This window comes from Spermophilus citellus, assembly GCF_964194105.1.
Source record: "Spermophilus citellus genome assembly, chromosome: 4".
In the NCBI taxonomy this organism is placed as follows: Eukaryota; Metazoa; Chordata; class Mammalia; order Rodentia; family Sciuridae; genus Spermophilus; species Spermophilus citellus.
In genome coordinates this window covers 110,805,525-110,829,058 of record NC_138185.1, presented here as the reverse complement: position 1 = coordinate 110,829,058, position 23,534 = coordinate 110,805,525, and the positions used below count along the sequence as shown (strand labels likewise).

General features: G+C 43.2%; 1 long non-coding RNA gene across 4 annotated transcripts in view; it reads left to right on the top strand.

The window, feature by feature from the left end:
* Nucleotides 1–23,534, top strand: part of LOC308646520 — a 110,506-nt gene that overhangs the window by 67,224 nt on the left and 19,748 nt on the right. For 2 of the 4 annotated variants that reach the window (XR_014021408.1, XR_014021409.1), the window contains one exon: nt 2,168–2,324. The exons of the other annotated variants lie outside the window; for them this stretch is intronic. This is a non-coding gene — a long non-coding RNA (uncharacterized lncRNA). The remainder of the gene's footprint in view (nt 1–2,167; nt 2,325–23,534) is intronic. 4 annotated transcript variants of the gene reach the window in all.

The window sequence follows — 23,534 nt, the reverse complement described above, 5'->3', positions numbered from 1 at the left end:
ACTTCCTATTTGGAAAATAATTCATGTATAGAGATTCAGCTCTCTGCCATTTTAAACAAAGGATTCATTGACCTTCTAGTTTCAAGGTTAGGAATGGTAATACCAAAGTAGTGCTTTCATAGAGTCATGGGTGATTGTTATGTGAACTCTCAGAACTATATCTTTCCAGTTTCATTTGTGATTCATGTCAGAACAGGTATGGTTTGGATTCCAAGGTTGAAACAAGCCTCCAGGGCAGAATCAAGTTTTCTTTCAAACCTGTTTTCTGGATTTTTATTTTTTAAAGTCCATGTTCCTGGTGTTATAGGAACACTGCAGTATTTTTGTTGCTAAAAGTAAAAATCTAGTCAATGGTATCAAAAATTGAGATTCTAGATAAATATCTCAAAGAAACAAGTGAAGTAGCAAAAAAAAGAAGAAAAATCCTTCAAAACAGGAGAAGTAAACAACATGAGAGTTTGTGACTGAGAAAATTTATTCAGTCATTAGATATTTACTGAGTACCTATGAAGTGCCACACATACTTCAGAATCTTTGAGTTTCATCATTATCTCCAAAGGAGTCAGAACACTGCTCACCCCTCTCCTCCATATTCCATATGACTAATTTCCTCATCTTCAAATGTCCTCCTTCTGTTGAGTCCTACCTTGGCCTATTCTGCTTTCCTCCACCCCTGCTATTTGAGTTCCCCAAGTTTTTCCATATTACTGACAAACATCTTATTTTGACATACTACATAAACAGATTACATATAACACATCAGGAAGCAACAGGTGTCATTGTAGCTGGAACAAAATGAGAAAGAACAGGAAATGAGGAGGATGACTTGAGAGACATAAGGGAGGTCTGGGATATCCATCATGAATCACATGGTAGGCTATTGTATGAATTCAGGACTTTTCTCTGAGGGGCATGAGAAACCATATTTTATAGTAATCAGGGTAAGATTGGTAACCATCCTAGAGGTGCAGCAGTGGAAAAGTGACTGGATTCTGGATATGCTTTGAAGATTGAACAAGCAGGAATTCCTGGTGGATTGATATGAAATGTGTGTATGTGTGCGATAGAGTCAGTTGTGAATCTGAGCATTGAATAGAATTGCCATCAACTGAGATGGGGAAGACTGTGGGTCAAGTAGGTTGTAGGGAAGGAATTTGGACAATTGGGAGCTTCAGTACTGGACATGTTTAGTATGAGACATCTACTACATATCCGAGTAGTAGTTTAGATAAATCAATCTGGAAACCAAAAGTAGGGTCTGACATGGTGAAATACATTTGGATGTCATTAGCATATAGTTGATCTGAGATGGCATGAGGTCATCCAAGGAGGAAATATACAGAAAAGAGCCTGAGGACTGAGCTCTGAGCCACTTCAATATAAACAAGTTGGGAGAAGATAAAGAACCTACCAAGGAGATGGAGATGATGCATCTAGGGAAGAAAGAGGGAAACCAAGAGCATGGGGTTCTGGGAACCAGGTTAAGGAAGGACACAAGAAAGAGGACACGGTCGGCTCCATCAGTGCTGCCATCAGTGCAATGAGGACTCAAAATTACCATTGCCTTTGGTACCATGGAGGTCATTGGCCACCATGACCATAGGCAAATAGCATTGATAGGATAGTGGGTGTGGAAGTCCAACTAAGTTTGGCTTTCAGAAGAAATGGAGGAGACGAATTGAAGATTACAGTAATAGACAATTCCTTCGAGGAGTTTGTTCTGCAAAAGGGAATGAGGAAATGGGTGAAAGCTTTTCTAAGATGGGAGATAACAACAGAATGTCTTCAAATAAATTTTACATACTTAGCTCCACGCACACACACATCCCAATCTTAGCACTTTGATTATATTGTTTACAGGTCTCTACGTCAATAAATTCTGATAATAGATAAACTCTCGAGGACAGGGACTTTGTTTTATTCAACTTTATATACTAGCCCAAAGCATTCATTTTCTGTCAGCTATAACAAATTACCACCAGTTTCGTAGCTTAAACAACACAGGTCTGAAAGTGAGCTATCTAACAGGTCTCACTGGAATAAAGGTGTGGCAAAGTGCTCTTTTCCAGTTTCTAGAGGTTGCCCACATTCCTTGGTTCTATGTTCCTTCATCCGTCTTCAAAACCAGCATTGTTGCATCTCTGACCTTTTTTTTTTTTTTTCACAGCACATCCTCCTCTGACTCTGAACTCAGCTGGGAAGGATTCTCAGATTGTTAAGGAGGCATATAATTAGACCAGGCCTACCCAGATTATGCAGGATCATCTCTCCATCTCAAGGTTTTTAATCCAATTGCATCTATAAAGGCTCTTTTGTCATATAAGGTAATATATTTGCAGGTCCTTGGGATTAATGTGTGAACATCTGTGGGGGTCATTAATTCTTCTTATCACATTCAGTGACTGACATTTAGCTAGACAAATGTTTGGAATATCAACCCTCCACGTGTTTCCTTATGGTATCAATCTGACTGCATTCCCAGGGCTGAATTCCTTAAAATCTGTATCTATGACAGCAGAAACTGTCTCACTTTTGTTCCTCCCTGTATTCCCAGCACTCAGCAGAAGGCATGGAGTGGGTACACAATAAAGATTTATCGAATAGCTGAATGAAAAAATAAGTGAGTAAACCTATTCTTTCATGTGAGCTGCTATAGGAGAAATCTCTTTTGGGGCCTCAGCTGATAATATCCAACCCCTTCAAGGGAAAGGGGCTCCCTCTTCATGGGCAGGCTCACTTTATCTTCCTTATCTTTTCTTCAATATTTGATTCTACCTTGAGCACATCCCTTCCCTTCAGTCCCTACTGAGCTTATGCCATCTGCTATATTAAGCCGTTTATGGCATTTCCATTAAAAGAAGGACAGATGTTTACTTTTTAAATTTATTTTAATATATAATATATATGGTACAAAAAAGTTTTAAGTACAAAAGCAAATTTATTGACAAGCAAGCTGGCCTTCCTGTTCCAGCCACCCTGTTTCCTTCCAGAGGCAACATCTTCCACCAGTTGATTTGTTTGTTTGTTTTTGTTTGGGGGAGGGGCCTAATCTAACAGGAATATGCTGAATGTACACATTTGTTATATAAAACGAAAGCATCCTGAATAAAAAAATCTGACTTTACTTTTTATTTAACAATCTCAATCTTTCCAACAGCTCTTAGTGTGCCATTAAGTAGAGACGCAGCGATTTATTAAACCCCCTGGTCTTCCTGTGACCTCTCTGACTTTCTCAGTCCTTCTCTGGATCCTTCCTTTACTGGTTTGCTAGGGCTGCTGGCCACACACTGTGGCTCACAACAAGGGGAATGTATTGTCCTGAGGTTCTGGAGGCCAGCAATCTCAAATAGGCTTCTTAAGTGGGAGGGTTTCAGGCCCCTGAGGCAGAGAGAATCTGACTGTCCTGGGTGCAAGAAAGCAGATGGAAGGAGCTGTAGTGTAGGTGTGGCACCTAGAAGACCAGATGTGTCACCAAACTAGAAGGCAGTGGAAGAAATTCAAATGCCTGAGAAGGGAAGTCCAAGGCAGCAGAAGGAAAACACATCCACGACTCTCCACAGCTGCCTCCACCCAACCTGTCCAGAAGCAGCTTGCCCCACTTCCCTAAGCACTTCCGCCACTCCTGCTGCAGGGTTTCCTCCCGGCTCCCACCCCTCAGGGCGACTGCACATTCCAGTGCCCTTGTTCACATTCTCCTGCTTCCAGAGAAGCTTTTAAAACCATTGCCTACACCTTCTGTCCTGAGAACTTACCTGAGTTTGAGGTCCACTTACTGGTCCTCCTGCTACCTCTCTGGACAAGATTTCTTGGTCTTCTCTGAATTCCTTCTCTATTGGGTTGCTAGGGCTGCACGCCACACACTATGTAGCAGTGGAAATGTACTGTCTCACAATTCTTGAGGCCAGAAATCTAAAATCAAGGTGTTGGTAGAGCCACACTCTCCTGTCTGCTGTAGAATCCTTTCTTGCCTCTTGTCAGAGACCCTTGGTGATCGTGCCTTGCAGATGCGTAGCTCCAGTCTCTGCCTCCATCCTCACATGGTCACCTTCTCCCTGTGTGTCTCTACATGATTTTTTCCAAGCATGTCTTCTCCTCTTCTTATTAGGACACCAGTCTCACTGGGTTAAAGGCCTACTCCATCGTGACTTCAGTTTAACTAATTACATCTGCAGTTACCATATTTCCAAACCAGAGCACATTCACAGGTTCCAGGGGTTAGAATGTGAACGTACCTTGCAGGGGGCACAATTTAAACTATGACACCATCCTATAAAACTGTTGTCTACAAAGTGGGGTGAGACACCTCTGAGAACAAGATAATCTTTTGGGAAAGCAGAAGAAAATATCAAAAGTTCTATTTCTACTTATTTTTTTTTCCTTAAAGGATAAGAAATTAAGCTTTCCTAACACTTCATATGTGCATTAATATGGTGACCTCTCTTGCATTCTGTTGTCAGAGCCCCACATCACGCCCTGAGAGAGTGGAAACTGAGGGACAGTGGACTCTCTCTTCAGGGCAGAGGGCTCATGGTGGTGCCCAGCTTCATTGCCTCATACTGTAATTTATGTGCTTCAGGATATCAATAAAGTGGCTACTTTATGAACACAAGACTTTTAAATAGTAGACTCTTTATAAGACTTTGTACTGAGAAGAAGCATATCCATGAAAATACTTTAAAATCCGACTGAACTATGAAGTTACACTTTATTTTACAAAATTTTCTCATTTTTCTGGACTTTTTTCTGATGACAAATTCCTTTGAGAAACACAAAATATTTGAATATATCCTTTCAAGATAAATGTTATATTTTAAGAATGAATGAGAAATACATTTTTCCAGAAGGTATTCATGCTGAGGAGAGCACACTGAAAAAGGACATTTGGAAATATTTCCATTGTTGAGATGAAATAACCATGACTCTACCCAAAACTCTCATAGTCTTCCATTTCTGGCAATAAGGAAAATGAAATGACCTGAAAACCATGCTTCTAAAAACAGATAAAGATGTTGAAAAGAATGATCATTTTTAATGTATAATGCAGTTTCTAAGGAAATAAGAGCAATTCCCAGGGATCATAAATGAAGAAAGGAATATAGCCCAGAGCTGATGGTGCCGTAGCTGCAGTAGGAGACTGAGGACAGGACTCACCACTTTGGGCCACAGGAGGCAGGGACATGAGTCTTTAGTGACAGCATGCCCTGGAAAATATCACCCACCAGCAAAGACACCCTTGGGGAAGTGTCTCAGGTCTTCAGGTGGGGAAAAAGGCCGTCTCCACTGAGTGTTTTTAACCTATGCCTAGTCTCACATCATTTGGGGATTTGAAAAGATGTTAAGACGTGGACTATGCATGACAAAGCCAAGACATTGTGTTAAAAACTGTTCTGAAGTCATTGACACCCTTGGCAGAAGCAAACTAAAACCAATCCAGAGAGCAACTCTCCCTCAAACTAGGTTTGGTATAATTCCTCCTCCTCCTCCTCCTCCTCCTCCTTCTCCTCTTCCTCCTCCTCTTCTCCTTCTTCTTCTTCATTTATTTTGTTTTTAGCAGTTTTAGGTTCACTGCAAAACTAAGAGGAAGGTGCAGAGCTTTCCTATGTATTCTCTGATCCCACACATGCCTCACCTCTCCCACCCTCAACAACCCACCAGAGTGGTACACTTGTTACAATTGATGAAACCACATTGACACATCATAATCACCTAAGGGCATAATTGGCACTAGGGCTCCCTCTTGGCAGTGTACCTTCTGTGGGACACTCACACACACACAAACACACACACACACACACACACACATATAATGGCACACAATCCTCACTGTAATATCAGGCAGAGTAGCTTCCTCTGTGCTTTGCCTATTTATCTCTCCCCACCCTCTATCCCTCTGCCCCTGACAACTGCTGATCTTTTTGCAGTTTCCATAGTTCTCTTTTCCGGATTGCCATGTAGCTGAAATCATGTAGTACATAGCCTTTTCTGATTGACTTCATTTACTTAGTAACATGTATTTAACTTTCTTTCGTGTCTTTCAATGGAGGATTCTTCTTGAGATAGTTTTTAAATAGGTAAATTATTTTCATGGCTAAAACCAGTTTAAAGGCCATAGTCCTCCAGGTTTAGAGGCTGTGACGCATGGACTAGAGTGGAGATGGAAACCGGAGATTTTGAAGGTATAATCAATGGGCTTTGATGGCTGATTTAAATGTGGTGGAAGTAGATAAGGAAGACTTCATACTTTTCAACTCGATTGCCTGAGTGAATACTGTTGTTTTTTTTAATTTATTTTTCTTTTTACTGTGTTATATTTTATTCATTTTGTTGTGATACTAGGGATAGAAGCCAGGCCTTGCACATGCCAGGCAAGTACTCTGCCACTGGGCTGTTCCCCCCAACCACACACCTCCCCAATGCTCCCAGCAACAGTGTTGCTTTTTTTCACAAAGAAGGTATACAAGCAGGAAAACCAGTTTATGGGGTAAGAAAGGTTTGATTCCCTGTATGTTCAACTAGAGCTATTTGCAATGCTTCCACATCCAGCAGCCAGGAGGACAGGCAGGTCTGGAGCTGAAGATAAAAAGCTGATTGTTGTCAGTGTGTATAATGGTAATTTGAGCCATAGGAATGGCTAGGAAAGCTCAGGAAGTGGGCAGAGTGATATGAATCCTAGGACCGGAGAATGGGTGGAGAAACACAGGCCAGCAAAGAGTAAAGAGGAAAACCAACAAACTCCAGGGACACAGAGGTCAAATGTCAGTAAATATTAAGTGCAAGTGCTATTGACAGAAGTCGACAGCTACTTTCCTTCTAACTGTCACCCTTATTCAGCAAGGCTTCACCACACATTGAGAGTACTCCTGAGCCACACCTCTGACCAATGTTCATTTGTGAGAAAGCAAATAAAACTAACGTGCCCTGTGCAGCAAGTCTGTGTTTGCAGACTTGAGTGTAATTATTTGGGATATCTAATTGCTCTTCTTTCTGGGTATTTTAATATTTCAATTAAACAATGTGCAGAGCAGAAATTGAATATTACATCAGCAAATTTTCTGTCCTAGCAAATGCTCAATCCACTGATAGGAGAACCACAGGCTCATCCAAACGATGGAAAAGGTCTGTATAATTATGTTTTCTCCAAGGAGGTTTAAGGGATATGGTGGTTTCATAGGTCATGCTTGCTAATCTCTCTGACATCTATCCTCTGTGCATTACACAGCCATTGTCAACTGACCAGCTCAGTTTAAATTTAAGACTACCAAATTTGGGGCCAAGGAACCACTAGGTCTGTGTTCCTCATTCTGTAGCCACATCTTGGCCTGTTCGCTTCCCAATTTATATACAACTTCAGTCCAGTGCTCAACATTCTTTTCAAGCTTTATGACCATTGCATGTCTTGGCCATTTCAGCCTCTGGATCTTTGTCCTTCATATAAACACTTATCACATTTTCTCTGTCTCTCACCTGGTTTTTGATGATATGATACTTAGTTTAAGATTAACTTCTCACTTGATCATATTTCTCCTCTGCTCTGCTTTCTATGTGGTTTGCTCCCCAAAGATTCACATACTAGAAGCTTGGTGCCTGATGTGGTGGCGTTGAGGTGGTATACTCTTTAAGAGATGGGACCTCCTGGGAGGCAATTGAATCTTTTAGAGGGATTAATACTTGTTTGTAAGAGTGTTCCAACTTCTTTTCTCATTGCATTTACTGTCTGTCTGTTCAAGTCATGGTAGAATAAATTTCATAATCTCTCTTCTGCTGTAGAGTTTAACCATGAAATTTCATTAAGCATCATAAATTTACTTTATTTCTTAAAGGCAATTGCCATATCTCTATAACCAGACCATAGGAACTGTACTTTATACTTTATATCTCCATGGAGTCTAGTTCAGTGACCTGCCCGAGGATAGTGCTCAATTAATAGCTCTTAATCGATTGGTCCATTGGCATTACACATGTACAAAGGCATGTTAGTGGTGGTCCCTATACTTAGGAAAGATTTGGTGCAACTGAGGGAAACAGTGCAACCTAGACAGTTATGTGACAACACATGAAATGTCCGCAGACCTCTGATTCATGGTAAACAAATGCAACAAGTCAGTGGTTCCCAACTTTTGGACCTTGGGCCTCTTGTAATCTTTGGGGTTTACTAGGCTTCCCAAAGTCTGTATATTTTAAGATAACTCAGAGGGGCTGGGGATGTGGCTCAAGCGGTGGCACGCTCGCCTGGCGTGCGGGCGGCCCGGGTTCGATCCTCAGCACCACGTGCCAACAAGGATGTTGTGTCCGCCGAGAACTAAGAAATAAATATTTAAAAAAAAAAGTTCTCTCTCTCTCTCCTCTCTCACCCTCTCTCTAAAAAAAAAATAACTCAGACATATCTCAGAAGGGCCATAAACTTATTTTTAAATGTTTCTATTGTGATCAGCAAAATGGCCTCTTAAAAGTCAGGATTTCCTGCTATCCCTTGTTTAATGTGAACTTTGACAATAGATGCTAAATGAACAATTATTGTACAGGTTCTGTGAACATATCTGGAAGTTAAAATTATCATATTCAAAAAGCATTATTCAATCCAGTGGTAGAGATATCCAGAATTTAGAAAAGAAAGTCAACACTTTGGCCTAAATGGATCAAACGAGTTTTTCATTTGTTTATTTATTTTTTTTTCCCTGAAAGATGGGGTTTGAACTTAGCTTTGAATAATGATTAAGTTTTTATTACAAAGGTTTGACCCATTTTTAGTGTCCCAATGTATAAAAAAAGGAGAAAGACTATGGTCTTCATGTCTATGTGCTACAATTCTCTCCCTGATAGGTCATGATACACAAGATCAGAAGGCACATGGATGAATTGGAGTGTAGGTGAATGCAATATCAGGTTAATTAACTTCCTTTAAGAGCATCCAGAAAATTAACAAAGACATGAGAAATTATTCATCCCAATAATGCATGCCAGTCAGCCAGGAACCTCTGAAACCTATTACATCAGGTTTTTAAAAAACATCTTCAAAGCATTGTAGACAACTGTGCAACACCAGCCACACCCTCAACACTTAACAAGGCAACATGAAAACAAGAATACCTGAATCTAAGGAATCACATATAAGAGGATGTGCCTTCAAATCAAGTCCAATCATTTTTGCTTATCATCAAACACGGAGATAAACTAGCAGTGACTTGCTTCTTAAGCAAGTTATTTCATGGGGGCGGCTTTGATTTGATAAAGTGAAGAGCTGGAAAAAAGAATCATTAGGGGCTCTAGAGCCACCCGTCCCCCAGGGAGCTGACAGGTGCCACTGTTCTAGCCTTGTGTCCTAGGAGAAGTGGACAGAGGAAGTTGCCCACGAAGGTGGGCAGAGGAAGAGACGACCTCCCTATTAGATCTGGAGAAAGTCCCAAAAGGCTGTCGTTCCTATAATCCTTTCCTAAAAGCTCTTTTCTCTGCAAGAAGTGAAACATTACACTCTGCCTTTCTGACCTTTCCCTTTAGGCTAAAATCTGGCAGTGAACACATTTCTTTCTTTCTGTCTTTGAACTTGGGTTCACATCAAAACTGCTGCCTGTTTGCTCACTGCACTGCTGGAAGGGGATCTCCTGTAAAATGATCCAACTCTTTTGGAAAATATTTTGCTGTGAAGGATCACAATGCTTAAAAATAGTCATCACCTTGTAGCATGTAATCCTACATTGATTCCAGAAATCAATTTTAGAGAGGTATTTCTAAATGTAGTTAAATATTTAGGTAAAAATATGTTCATGGTTGAGTTGCACAATTGCAAAAACAATGGAAACAACCTAAATGTCCAGGACAGAAGAATGTTTAAAAAGTCACAATATACTGAAACGATGAAATATGGTGTTAAAAGTATTGTGTTAAAGAATTTGAGATAAAAACTTGGAGGCTCCATGTATGCCTAACATATCAAAATACAGGGGCTGGGGTTGTGGCTCAGAGGTAGACCGCTCACCTAGCATGCCTGAGGCACTGGGTTCCATCCTCAACATCACATACATACATACATACATACATACATACATACATACATAAATAAATAAATAAAATTGTGTCGACCTAGAACTAAAAATTAAATATTAAAAAAATACAGTCTAGGCTTGGGATGTGGCTCAAGCGGTAGCGCGCTTGCCTGGCATGTGCAGGGCTCTGAGTTCCATCCTCAACACCATATAAAAATAAAATAAAGATGTTGTATCCGCTGAGAACTAAAAAATAAATATTGAAAAATTCTCCCTCTCTCTCTCTCTCTCTCTCTCTCTCTCTCTCTAAAAAAAAATACAGTCTAGGGGCTGGGGTTGTAACTCAGTGGTAGAGCACTCGTCTAGCACGTTCGAGGCCCTGGGTTCGATTCTCAGCACCACATAAAAATAAATAAACAAAATAAAGTTGTTGTGAAAAAAAAACAGTCTATTGTCAAATATATCAGAAAAGAACAAATAAAAGAAGAGAGAGTTGTACTGCAAAAAAAAAAAAAAAGAAAAAGAAAAAGAAAACTTTGAGACACTGCTTATATTGCAAAATCATGAGATTGGTTTTCTGATAGGTTTTGAGCTCTGTAGACAAAAACATGGATAGAAAAAAATATTGAAAAGAAACCTACCAAAGTGATAGCAATGGTATTTCTGGGTGTTTGCCCATATCCACTTTTTTTTTATTAATAGGCTTTTATTGTTATCAGAATAAAAATATGATTCAAATACAATGAATGAAAATGTTAGCCATAAAATCTCTTAATGAAGCAAATGCAAAAGTTATTGATTTCCTTCTTTTTTATTTTTCTACATTTCTTCAGTTATTTATTATTTGTATAATCAAAGAAAAAAATTAAGAAAACCCACAGGAAGATTACCATGGGGCTCCCACTGCAGCTCCACACCCCTGAGTGGTCTTGATGAGATGGAGCATGTGTATTCGTTAGCAGCTCAATGACTGACAAAGGGGCCCAGATGGAAAGTAAATACTATGTTTGTGACTAAATTTAGACTACAGGTGGCAGGAAGGACACAGGAGGAAGGATTAAAGATCTAAGGGGGTGGCTGCTGAGGAAGTCTCAGGAACCTAAATCTGTGTTGTGCTGTTGAGTGGAAATAGCTCTTCCAAACATCTTGGCCAGCTGTTGCTACGTTATTTGTTCTGGGTACTGGAGAAGACTCACTTGTCCCCACAGGTGCCCAGCCACTGCACCATCAGCAGCAGTCACTTGAAACTAGGAGCCAGCTGGGCAGTGACCTCTCTAGAGAGTTTGGGATATTTTCTGCTTGCTCCAAAGGCTGGCTGGCCTAGCTACTAGGAAGACTGATACCATGGGCTGGTATTGCAGGCAAGCTGGACAAAGCCCAGGAAGCACCTAGGAGATCATCTTGTCATCTCAAACATCTGGCATCCAGTGCAAAGTGAGAGCTCTGGAGACAGCATCACATTTATCTTCTAGTCCTTCCTGTAATTAGTAGGGCCTTGGACGAGCTGTTTGACCTATGCCTCAGTTTTCCCATTTAGCCTCCCACATTGGACCAGGCATATAGTTGATGAGTGATAAATGTGGCTACATGAATGACAAAGAATGGGGTAGGGTGGGCTTCATCAAGTGGGCCCCTGGGAAAGGCTCACAGGGGGTTCTGCCCTTTGGGAAGAGACAGTTTGGCGTTCCCTGGTCTCCCATACCAAGCCCCACTGATATAAAAGGGAAACCCCTTTTGCCCATTCAGAAATTCTCCTGAATTTCCTTTTGGTGGGAAGGCTCCAATCAACAATCCTGCCCACAGTTAGACATTATTCAGTCTTAGGAGCAGGTACCTAGTGGTGGGGGGATGGGAAGCAGCAGAGCCCCCACCACGGGTTGTGAGGTAGTGGGAGCTGCTTTTCTGCATCTGTCTCACAATCTTACTTCCTCTGACATATTTCTATCTTAGCCTCAACCGTGTTATTATAGTATCTTTAAAAATGTGGGAAAGCCCCCTCCCCCGCAATTCCCAGCATCCAACCCTGCTACCCTGTCTCTGGTCACATGTAGTAGAGTCCAGACTAGAGCCAACTATAACCAACTAGAGGGTCAAAGGGGCCCCAGGGGACCTCAACATAAAAGAAAAAACAACAGCTCATCAAGGCATTTCCCAGGGCCTAGCCAACTGATGCTGAAGCCCACACAGCTTCTCTTAAGAGTTGAGAGGGGTGGGAGAGCTTCCCTTGGGGGTCTTGAGGGGAAAAATAAACAGGAAAATCAGCATTCAGAGGAGAGGAGAGGACGTGAGAATGGAGGCCATCCTGATATACCCAGAGTGGGCAGTTGTCTGAGATACACGGTTCATCTACAGCTCTCAGTCATCCTGAATCTCTGCAGCCTCTGAATGTACAAAGTAATCTGGTACTTTAGCCTCTTGAGTAGAGTCAGGGGCACATCCCATGCCAACCCCAGCAACCAGTCCACGATAGCAATTCAAGCAGAGACAGGAACATGTAATCAATTGCTGCTCCAGTTTATGGGGGTTGGGGTGTGGAAGACGGAGCTTGCGTACCAGCTGATCAAGCTGGGAGATTCGGGGGCTTCCTCTGAGGTCAGTGTAACTAATTTAAGTCATCTGCCTGCTAGAACTTTTTTAAAATGAAGTTTTAGTAGGATTCTTCATGTGGGTGCTGTGGTTAAACAGAAATTCCTTTTAAATGATGTCTGAAGAGTGAGTCAAAATAAGGCCAGAAATCTAGTGGTGAGTAACTCCAGGACAGAGCACCAGCTGGGTGGAGAGGGTATTTATGCAGAGTGCACGGGCCAAAGTGGAAGGGAGATGGTTCCTTCTCCAGCTCTCACTGCAGGATATGGCCTTCTGCCCTCCTCCCATCCCACTGCCTTTCTGCAGGAGATTTCTCCTTGCAGAATTCCTAAACAAGGCTCAGCTTCTATGATAATCAAGTCCCCCTCTGTTTCAAAATAAAGTTTCTTTTATTGCTTTTTCTCTATGATAAGAGTTGTAATGAACAGCCATGCAGCTAATTGCATACATTCTTAACCCTTTTTGTTGGATAATTTCCCAGAAGTCAAATTGCTGAAGCTCCTTCATCTTTTTTGTGTTAGGAAAATTCAACCCCCAGATGTTGGCCTAAGGCGCTACACAAACATTAAAAGATGATGGGGTGGGGGCAATGGACAGCCAGGCCAGTGCCCTCCGATCACACTGCTGTTTGCACTGTGCAAGATAACGAAGCTACTCTTCATCCTTATGTGAAAGTTGGAAATACCCGCAGTGAGAATGAAGGCCACCATTATAATTCGACTTCTTGTAAAATTGAGGGCTTCTAATTAAAAACCCTTTGGAGGAGATACTCATCTTTTGGGACCTTGGGTCTGGGACGTCCTGGAAATGTGAGCTGTCTATCAGATCTGTCAGCATCTTCCTGGATCCAACCACTATTAGCATGTGAGAACACTGAATCTCTAGACCTTCTTTCTCTTCTGCTGGCCACAGGGGGATTGGATAAAAAAATTTTTTGAAGTTCTATAGGAATTTCTAGACCCATTATTACACAGTATCTCCTTGCACTCTGCATAAGCTCTGCATTGAGGGGGCTTATAAGGAAAAGCCTCAGAAGAACAACTTGTATTTATTTCTAAACAACTTGTATTACTTTCTGAGCAGTTGAGATTCCTCTCCTCCTGCACCTCAGTAGCACAATTTCAATTCAGTCACCTAGTGCCTAAATCTGTCAACTAATAACCCTACCCCTACCCCAAAGAGAGAGGTAATGAGATGGGGAAGTTGTTGGGGCAGGAAGTAGATTTGTAGAGGGATAAGTACAAATGGAGAAGGAAGAGGAATGTGTGCACAGAAATTGAAAGTGTGTTGTTCTGGGAGTGAGGAGACGGTTGCAGTTGTGCCAGCGATATGCTGTGGAGCTTTGAGGAAGCTGCTTTCCTATTGGGTCCTGTTTTTCCATCACTCAGACAGTGGCTTCCTAGTCTCACTGAGCAGTGAGATAAGATTTGATAAGATTTCTCATCACGTGGTTCAGAGCATCCTTTGGTAACTTTTTTCAGTCCTTTGTGTTTTCTGAATCTTACAGACAGGTTCCCAGTGATTGATCACATGTTTATGCCAGGGAGAAGTAGCAAGGTAAGCTTTGATCTTTGCTCTAAAAGCCCTCTGGTTTTCAAAATCCTCTTCTATAGCAACAAACTCTTGTTTATAGGGGCCCAAGCCACCTTATCTTTAAAACTTATAACATGGGGGTCTCCAGGGGCTGGGAATGTCCACTTCATGCATATCTGGAGAATTCTCCCTTTTCTGCTCACCAGTCCCTGAGCTACCAGGAACTACAGAGTTGGCAGATTGATTTCATCCTGCATGCTAGTCTAATCATCTGGTTGTGGCTGCCTCAAAGGTCATAGTGGAAAAGGACTCCGAGGCTACTTCTGGTCTTAACCAGAAAGACTGCATGTCTGCCATGGGAAGGAGGCAGAATTGCGCCATTTCTCACTTGCCTGACCTAATGTATGAGAATTGGTCAATCAGCTTTCCAGTGGGTTCCCATACTGCAAGGTAGGGATACAGAAGGTCAGCCCTTGTGGGGAAGATAAGCCTGGGCATAAAGAGATGTTTAGGACTGTACAAGCATGCCCTCATCTCTTCCAAAACCTTCCACCAGCATGAATGCAAGATGGCACCTCTCAACTTGAATACTGGGTTTTCTCAAACTGTATTCTTCTCTCCAATCCTTCTCTTGAGGAAGTTTTAACTTCCCTCCTGTATCACATTTTCTTTTGAGCAACTTTGAGACTCTCTTTTCCAGTTGGAAGAACTTGGCTGGATCATTTATGAACTGGAAGTTGACACTTCAAAGAGAATCTGCTATCTTTTGGAAAGACAAGATTTAGAAACAGTACCTGGGAAAATGTTTGATGTGATCTCCTTATTCTTTTCATGTGAACACAAAACACAGCAAGCTTAAAGTGGTTGTTAGTGTAACTGTAAGGTAAGGAGCAGAAAGTCCCACAAGGATTTTTAAAGCAGGCTTGCTAGACTTGAAGATATCATGCATCTCCATTCAAGGCAGTGAGGTCTGCAGGGCAAGCCAGCACCTGGACTCAGGAAGGCAGAACTCTTCTTTCTGTTTCATCACCCTGGGGAGGGCAATTCACATTCAGGGCCTCAGTTTCCCCATCTTTTACATGCCCTGCCCATCTCATAGGGATTGGGGGACAATCTGATAGGAGAAAGGATGTGAACGTGCTTTGGAAAGAAGGCTTAAGAGCTATAGAAATGGGAGGCATAATCGTTTGTTTTCCTAAGTGGAGCTGTCCTTTTGCCATCCCTGCTGGAGAGGCTGTTTGGATCATAAGTATTTGGCCTCTGAACCTTTACTCTGGAGTGGAGCAGCTGTGGGTGGCAGGAATGTGGAGAGGGAGGAAATATCAGAGTTAGCAAGCATGGGCCTCAGTTCCAGAGTTGGCCAGGTTTCTAGAAGGAAAAAAAAAAATCTCAAGTAGCTCTTTGTGGTCATGAAGAATATACTTATGTGATTGTTTTCAATGTCTTAGAGTCTGAAGAATATCTTGAAAAGACACTTATCACCATGTAAAACAATAGAGTTACTCATTTAACCTAGGCTGGGCACATAGTTATGTGAAATGGAGACTAGATCAAATTGTCTATAAATGATTCAGCACCCCTCTTTTTCTAGCATCCACACAGTTGGACATACAAACCAGGATTATTTCATCCATAGTCACTGAGATAGTGGTTTCAAATGCATTTGGTATATCCTTCTGTCTTTCCACCCAGTCAGAAAGTTCTTCAAAGGTCTTTTCAGTGACTTCATATTTTTATACTCAGTGCCAAGCACTGTGTCTGGCTCATAGTGAGCACTTGGGTAGTTTCCTATAAGTAAAATGCCACTCCATCTGCGGGTATGTTGTTATCCTCAAGGCTTCCAATGGTTCACGTCTCTGAATCCATGAGCTTGCAGACTATTGGGATATGTATACCAATCAACAGTCAGCTCTAATGGCCAGTCGTGTGAGTGAGGCCATTTTCAACCCTCCAGTCTACTTCAAGCCTCCAGATGGCAGAAGAACTGACCTGCTAAGCTCAGCTCAAATTGCCAACCCTTAGAATCATGAGCAAACTCTAGTTTTAAGGCAGTGAGATTGGCATGTTCTGCAGGAATAGATCACCAAGATGCTACTTCTTTAAAAACATTGATAGAAATCTGTAGGTCAAAAATGGCCAATATGTTATCCCATCTATCAACTTTTAATTGATTGGTAGTGCTTTCTTGGGGGAGTTTCATGAGAACTTGAAGGCCAAATTAGTGTGAGGAGGGGAAGCCATGATTCATTAGCAATACACACAAAATACACAGGCCAGAGTAGTGGCAAGGTACATGCCACATATTTACCATCCTTTTTTCCATGTTATCAATCAGACGGAGGCCAATGAATAAGGAAAGCAAAATTACTCAAGTGTAATGTAGGGCAGGCAAAATAGTTAGGGATTTTCCCAGGGAGTTAGATCATATTTTCCAGGAACAATGGTGGTGAGGGCAGAACTCCTCAAGGGGACCCAACCAGCAATACGTCACTGGAGAACACAACCATGTACTGAACTGAAGAGAGTCACAGTTTGGGAGTCTGGCTGGCTCTCCAGGATTCCTGGGACACTGGGCAAATAAGTTTACTATGGTTGCAGATCTGGTCATTACCCTTGAAGTTCCAGAAAGTCTGTGTTCTTGGTGCATCTGGAACTGACTGGACTCTTGGGAACAGACTTAGAAGAACTACACTCCTGAGAGACTACCAGCAAAATAAAATGAGGGATTCAGGGAGACAGTTCTTATCTTCTTCCTAAATTAGCCCTTTAAAATGCTAGTTCCCACAAAGAGGATGAAGTGGGAAGATTCAGAGGGAATATTTCCTGTGAGTCATGACAGTCCAGTGGAACATCTTTGCCCCTCACAGTGCCCTCAGGCCCAATGCCCTCTCCTTGGAGCACAACTGGAGCTGCACTAACTCGCTTGCAGATAGAAATTGTTCTTTGACGTCTCTGCAGACCCCACTCCTTCTGAGACACACTTCCTCAGACATTAATTTAACTGACTAGGCCATTCCTACTTTCCTGTTCAGAAACCCCTTCTGGAGATTCTACCATAATTAGAGTTTTGTTTTCTCAAGTCACTGACTTATCAATTTCCACCTTGATTTATAAGGCATCTTACTGCATGGAAGATTTCTACATAATGCATTGGTTTATTCATCTATCCATCTTTTTTTCCTTTTTTTTTTTTGGTACCAGAGATTAAACCCAGGGGTGCTTAACCTCTGAGCCGCATTCCCAGCCCATTCTATTTTTTTTTTTTTTTTTTTTTTTGAGACAGCTTCTCACAAAGTTGCTTAGGGCCTCACTAAGTTGCTTGGCTTTGAACTCGTGATCCTCCTACCTCAGCCTCCCGAGCTGCTGGGATTACAGGAGCGTGCCACTATCCCCAACCCATCCATCATTTTATCTATTTATTCATTAAGTACTTAATGTGCACCCAGTTGATACTGGGAGACACACAGAGAGCAGAACATGAGTACTGCTTCTAAGGTGCCTCAAAGGTGAGAAAGGAGACAGAAGTTGGGCTGGGGATGTGGCTCAAGCGGTAGCGCGCTCACCTGGCTTGCGTGCGGCCCGGGTTCGATCCTCAGCACCACATACCAACAAAGATGTTGTGTCCACCGAGAACTAAAAAATAAATATTAAAAATTCTCTCTCTCTCTCTCTCTCTCTCTCTCTCTCTCTCTCTCTCTCTCTCTCCTCTCTCACTCTCTCTTTAAAAAAAAAAAAAGAAAGGAGACAGAAGTCTAGGTAGAGACAAGTCCTGGACTAGTTTAGGGAAGAAATGAAGATAAGTGGAGCAGAGGTGATAGGGAAGAAGGGGCAGATATTTTTGGTATAGGAGATTGAACCCAGAGGTACTTTACCACTGAACTACATCATCCCTGGCCCTTATTTTTAATTTTAAGACAGAGTCTTGCTAAGTTGTTGAGGCTGGCCTCAAACTTGCAATCCACCTGCCTCAGCCTCCTGAGTTGCTGGAATTACAGGTGTGCACCACTATGCCTGCCTCAGATATTAAGGAGAGATGTTAAAGACAGAAAGTAGACTTAATAACACCTTTATAGATAGGCAATGGGGGAGAGAAGAAAGAGACCAAGATTAGTACTGAGTTTTTATTATTATTGCCATCATTACAATTGTTAACAGCTGGCATTCATTAGTGCTTCTAGCCTGACAATACTATTCTAAGGACTTTATAAGCATGCATTGATATAATTCCTCATAATCCAAAGGGATAGGCACTGACATGATGTGCATATTTCAGGTGAGGAAATGCAGTCACAGAGAGATGGGGGAACCTGTCCAATGTGATGCAGCTAGAAGTGGTTAAGGGTAGGGTGACTCTCAGGTGTCTCGTTCAGTATCCCAGTAGGTGCCTCCCACAAAGATAGGAAATGTAGGAAGATACACAGGACAGTTTTAGAAATGTGCAATTTGAGACACCAGGGACCATCCCAGTGCAGTTCCGAAAGGAGGGGTATGTCTAGGAGGGAGGCCAACTGTGCTGGAAACATCAGCTTTGCCATGCTCAGCATGACCATGTGGTGGTGGAAAGAGAGATGGGGTGGGGAATGTCAAAGACAGGGCCAAGGTCAGGACCTGGGAGAAGACTCAAGAGTGAAGGGACAGTTGGAGGAAGAGGAACCAGAGAGGGACTGTGGTAATGAGTAATTCAAGAGCTGAGATACAAACCAGGACCAAGAGATGTCATAGAAGGTGACAGAGGAAGAGCTCCCTAAAGCAGGCAATGCCCATACACATCAGATACCACCAAGAGAACACACAAAAGAGGCCTAAAAGGCAGACCCTGAATTATACCTTCAAGAAGGTTAATGACTAGTGGCCCGGACAAGCGCTGTTTGTTTTAGTGGCATGACCTCCAGCTCCCAAAGCGCCCAGATCAGTGGTGTTCAACCAGTGGGGCAGTAGGATTCCTTGGTAGACTGCAAAAATGCAGACTTGACCTTGACATGGAGAGTACCTGTGGCTTTGGAGCAGGGACTCTGTCTTGTGTTTTAGAGAACTAAGAAGACCAGTGGCGGGAAGCTGGGAGACCTCTTCCAATCAGTTTCCGGCCTCATCCAACAGAAATGGGATCTCTAGCAGAGAGAATCCTAGAATTCCTAGAATTCCCTTGGTACTGGCAGACACAGTTTTTGAGTTTGCTTCCCCTAAGCCAGGGAACCTGAAGGCTATACTTTGGAAACTAAACCATAGGGAAGGAGGAGGGAGAGGAGGAGGAAGAAATGATGAAAAAAAAAGAGGTATAATGCCTTCTTATATTTATTTATATTCTAAATATGTATTTAAAATAATCACAGAAAATAAAGTTTTCAGAAAATAAAGCTTTTGCAGAGTCGGTTAAGGAGGAAGAACCATAAATGCCCAAGAACAATAAAGTAGAAAAAATAAGCAGAGGAGGAAAGAATATAAAAACAGGAAGTCTGCAGGCAGCAGTTCCCCATGAGGTCATCTGCAAAGGCCCCAGGGGTCTGTTCTCTGCAGGCCATGGGTGTGGAAGGAAAAGCTCGGGAGTAGGCCTTTTCTTGTACCCTTGGGTACTAAAACAGGGCAGAGCACGGGGTCAATGCCAGACACAGATGGAAAATTTCAAAAGCTATTTGTATATGGGATGGGGAAAGGGTGGTCTCAAGTGGGCCCCAGGGGTAAAGGAGGAGGCAGATCTGATGCTCAATTCAAGTCAGAAGATGAGCCCCTTCTGGACCTGCCATTCAGAGGCTGTGTGACCTTGGGCAAGGGCCTCCACCTCCCTGGGCCTGTTTCTCTATCTGGGATTTAGTGTGGTTGGCAAGGCCTGCACACATGGGTGGCCAGGGGACCTGTTGATATCCAGCTATGCACTGTGGTATGAGCTGAGACCGAGAAGAAAGGGTGGTTTATTTGTTTGTTTATTAATATTCTGCCAGCCAAACTCAGAGCCCCAAAGCTGTGACCATTCAGAGAGGTGCCTTTTACTCCCTCATACAGAGAGCTCCAATGGTGCCCTCAAGTGAGGGGATGTGGAGGTACAGTTGGAAAAACAGGCTAAGGCCACCCTAGGAGAGCCTTGGGTGCCATGATAAGAAGCTTGGACTTGTTCTTGAGTGAATGGAAAGCCAGATCTGCGTGAGCCTGTGGCCTCCCCCAATCCCTTCTCCAGGTCTGTTCCATGGAGAGTTTCTGCTGCCACCATCACCCCACCTCCTAACCCCGAAGGCCACCACTCACCCAGGGGTGAGTGCTGGGCTTGGGCATGAAGTTCAATGCTGGCTGTAAAACAGCTCCAGCCCCCACATTGTCCAAACTGACCTAGACCACTGAGGCTGGCCCCGCAGCTGCTCAGAGGGCCCAGGTTCACAGTCCAGATGCAGGAAGGAGCTAATGCCCCATGGGGTGAATTGGAGCAGGGAGAGACGGAGACAGGGAGGAAGCAAGAGACAGCTTCCAGACTCTTCTCCCTAAGAAATTGCTCCAGGGTACAGTGGGTTCATGTGGCCTCCCCAGAGTCCAGCATGACCTGCCACCCTTCCTGTGATGCCACAGCCTACGCCATAACGTGCCACTTTGTATTTGCCAGGTCCACCCCCTTTCTCTCATGGTTGCTGCTGCCCCAGGGTTACCTTCCCCTCATCATAAAGCTCTATCATGCAAGAGTGACAGTTTTTTATTCATTGAATTTTGGGGGGAGAATGGGCTAAGCCAGAGGGCTCTCCCTAATAATAGATACTGGCTATCTTGCTGACCCTGGAGAGGAAAGGCTTGTCACATTCGTAAGGTGACTTTCCTTGCTCCTGAGTGTTGTTAGAACATACTCCGGTTGGGCAGAAGAATCAGGAGGATGTGGAGTCAGACAGAACAGCATTCAAATCTTTCAGGAAGTTGGGTGAGGACTTGATTTCTATAAGTCTTAATTTCCTCCTCTGTGAGATGCAGATAATAAAATTTCACAGAGTCAGCCATGATCAAATTAAATGAAACATTTGTGTGGATTTTACAGCATATTGCAGGCCACACAGGATGGGCTCAGGCAATGCTGTGCTTTATTGTAATGATCGGGAAAATTGAAAGCTAGGCCTTTGAGTGGCAGCCTGGGAACAGCAACTGCAAAGAGGCATACCCTCAGGCCTGCAGGAAGGGAATGACTGGCAGCTGAGGCTGGTCTGGAAGACTTCCCAGATGGGGTTCAAATGTGGGGATTCTCTGCTGTTAAACATGGATGGTGGCCCGAACAGTGATCCCAACCTCCCTGGAGCCTGTTTCCTGTGCAGAGCTGCAGACCCACGCAGCCACCCACCCTGACCTCAGCTGGGAGCATGCTCACCTCCCACACCTGAATGCTATTTCCGCTGCTGCTCCTGTCCCCATTTCATTTTCAGAAAGGACAGGCATCTTGCCTGGCTTGTTTTTGCTGTGGCCTTGGGCTTGGAAACGAAAGGCATGATTTAGCAAGAAGTGAGTCCCAAGGCAACCTAGGACACAGCCTTTCTTTCCCTGCCCACAGCCACAGCAGCCCGTGGGCACCTCTGAGGCCAGATCAGGTGTCAGAGACCAGACTTCAAGGTCATGACATGTGTGCATGGCAGCACTGTTGCTGGGGACCTGTGTTTATTTGTACTGCTCTGCTGCTATTTGTGGTGACAGACCACCAGTGGAGAAGGGTTGGGGAGGGGAAGGGCTTCTACAACGGGGAACTGAGGCAACTGGAGAATGTGATATTCCAGGTTGCAGAGGGAGTCCAAAGGGAGGGTTCTGTTTTGTTCTTTTATTTATTTATTATTTATTTACCATTGAGGGAGCCCACACATGGAAAAAGCTATAAAAAGAGAGATGGAAGTTGGTGGAGCAAAGGTCCTGGAATCCAGGGCACAGGTCAAGAGTTCTAATCTCCCAGTGGATAGGTCACCTCATTCTCTGATATTGGTGGGGGTCGGTGTGAAGGGCGGCAGACAGAAGGATGTGTGTAGTGGGGAGGCTGGCAGGTGAAGGGTTCATGCCCCTGGAGGCAGAGCCACCATCTGGGAGCAGAATTGAACTAAGAATGGGATGGAGAAAGCAGAGATGAAGGACGGAAACTACCATCACAGGGAAGGGAGAGGATGCTCCCTAGAGACAGGGTATAGGCCAGCTCAGCACCAAAGACTGTGAGTTTACAATTTATCCTCCAACAGCATTAGGCAATACAGACTCAGGGTCTAAGAAGGCAGAGGGTAGCATTAGACCCAGGGTTGACATGAATGAATCCAAAGGACATCACAGTGGAATGCATTGTGCCCAACCCCTGGAGTCTAAATAGTTATTAAGCCTAGAATTTTATTGTTCCTCTCTGAAAACAAAGGGTAAGTGGCTCAGAAAGCTTTTTGTAAATACGGGGCCATTCCCATCTGCACCCAGGTGCCAACTCTTGTGCTCCCCACAGGGCCAAGTGCTTGTCTTGTGGGAAGCTCAGGTGGTACAGGTGCAGGTGGCCAAGTAGTCACCCTAGCCTCTCGGGCAATATTCCATCTCTCTGTGTCCAGGGTACACAGAGCCCAGACACAGGGTACAGTCAAGACAATTTGGCTTCTGGTCACCTGTGTACAGGCTCTGTAGTCACTAGGGCTGTAGTCTTCCATGCAGCTGAACTCAGATCTCAACCTATCAATCAAAAACTGGTCACAGGGGGGCTGGGGTTGTGGCTCAGTGGTAGCGTGTTTGCCTGGCATGCATGAGGCACTAGGTTTGATTCTCAGCACCACATACTAATAATAAATAAAATAAAGGTCCATCAACAACTTTAAAATATTAAAAAAAAATAAGCTGGTCACAGGGCCTGGGATTGTGGCTCAGTGATAGAGCACTTGCCTAGCAGGGGTGAGGCACTGGGTTCAATCCTCAGCACCATATAAAGATAAATAAATAAAGGTGTTGTGTCCATCTACAACTAAAAAATATTAAAAAGAAACAACAACAACAACAAAACAAAAAACTGGTCACAGATATCACTTTGCCTTCTCTCACAGTACCCAACACACAGACAAGAAATTCCACCAGCTCCCCACTACCAAAGCCAGTTTTTCTAAATAGAGAGGTCTTATTAATTGATATATATTTGACTATCTTGTGTTTCCTTGACTTGTTTCCCCCAACTCCCCATTTGTGTGGGAGGAGCTAGGGAACAGGTGAGTTGCAAACATCAGCAGATTTTTTTTTTTTGGCAAAGTGATCAGATTGGGGCCACTTTCACCCCTATATATAACACAGTTTGGCTCTTATCCCAGGCCTGCCTTTCTAAGATGCCAAGAGCACACACAACCAAGAGACTCAGCCTTCTAAGAGATGAGTCATGTGAATTTACAGTTCTGGTCTTTTTCTTTTTTCTATTACCACTTTATATTTTTATGATCCACTTATCTCAAAAAAATGATGAAGGGCAAAAATAAAAACCAG